This window comes from Limulus polyphemus, unplaced genomic scaffold (assembly GCF_000517525.1).
Source record: "Limulus polyphemus unplaced genomic scaffold, Limulus_polyphemus-2.1.2 Scaffold79398, whole genome shotgun sequence".
In the NCBI taxonomy this organism is placed as follows: Eukaryota; Metazoa; Arthropoda; class Merostomata; order Xiphosura; family Limulidae; genus Limulus; species Limulus polyphemus.
This window is the reverse complement of record NW_013744994.1, coordinates 1-1,043: the sequence shown is the minus strand read 5'-3', so window position 1 is coordinate 1,043 and position 1,043 is coordinate 1. Positions and strand designations below refer to the sequence as shown.

General features: G+C 34.7%; 1 non-coding gene across 1 annotated transcript; it reads left to right on the top strand.

The window, feature by feature from the left end:
- The first annotated feature begins 434 nt into the window (after positions 1-434).
- On the top strand, positions 435-507 carry Trnav-uac. Its single transcript has one exon. It is a non-coding gene; the product is annotated as a tRNA-Val (tRNA).
- The last annotated feature ends 536 nt before the right edge of the window (positions 508-1,043 follow it).

Here is a 1,043-nt window from a genome sequence, read left to right as displayed (position 1 = left end):
AGTTGGGGAAAATGTTCTTACAGTGTTCATTCTTTAATCTTAATTTTAAATAATATTTTCTTTTAGGTATTCATTAATGAAGCATTAAAGAATGCTATCAATCACAAGAGTGGTGAAAATAACAGCCGATCTTTTATTTTGCTTTCTGGGAAAAGAGAAACCTAAGACTGAAATGTGTAATGTTGCAACATAATTTAAGTTTGTTTGTTTTAGTGCAAATCTAGATAAATGGGCTCTATCCACCGAGTGTATCGAAACCTTGTAGCATTGCGCTTAAAAACAAAAACCAGCTGGATATAACACATATTTTTAGTTTAACATCCAGTACTGTATGAAATGATACCCATGAACTCTAATAACTTTATAATGCACATACAATACAAATGAGAGCTTTCTTCAGTTTAGAAACGAAATTATAAAAATTACTTAAATGAGTGCTTGTGGTGTAGTGGTCATCACATTCGCTTTACACGCGAAAGGTCCCAGGTTCAATCCGTGGCAGGCACAAAGTGTATTTTTAGATTAGCGCGTTCTACTGTCTCAGAATCCAGACGTGTTTTTTTATCAGTTCTGATTTCATGTTTAGTTAGTGACTTACTCTTTTTGTTTCATCGCGTTGTGTAGTTTTTGTTTGTGATTTTAAATGTGGAAGTTTCTGGACTTGGTTTATTATGTCCAGAGCTTCTGTTGAATCTAGATTTGTTCAATATGGTTCTTTAGAAGATATGAAAAGAACAGTGTTTGTGGATTCTATTAAAATTAATCAAGGGCAGCTTGTAAAAGCTGTTATTTCTCAGTTTTGTTCTTCTTCAGTTTCATCTATTGTCACTTGTCCGGGGGACTATGAGGTTACATTTATATTAAGTGACTATGTTGAATTTGTGGTGCATTCTGGTGATCATTCATGGCGAATATCTCACTGATGAAAGCCTTATCTCTAAGTTACATACAGAGGTCTCTGCGGAGAACTATTCGATAATGGAGGTGGATCGTGGTGTTCTTCTTGGACCTGCTACCTTAGATGATGAGAATATTCGATCACG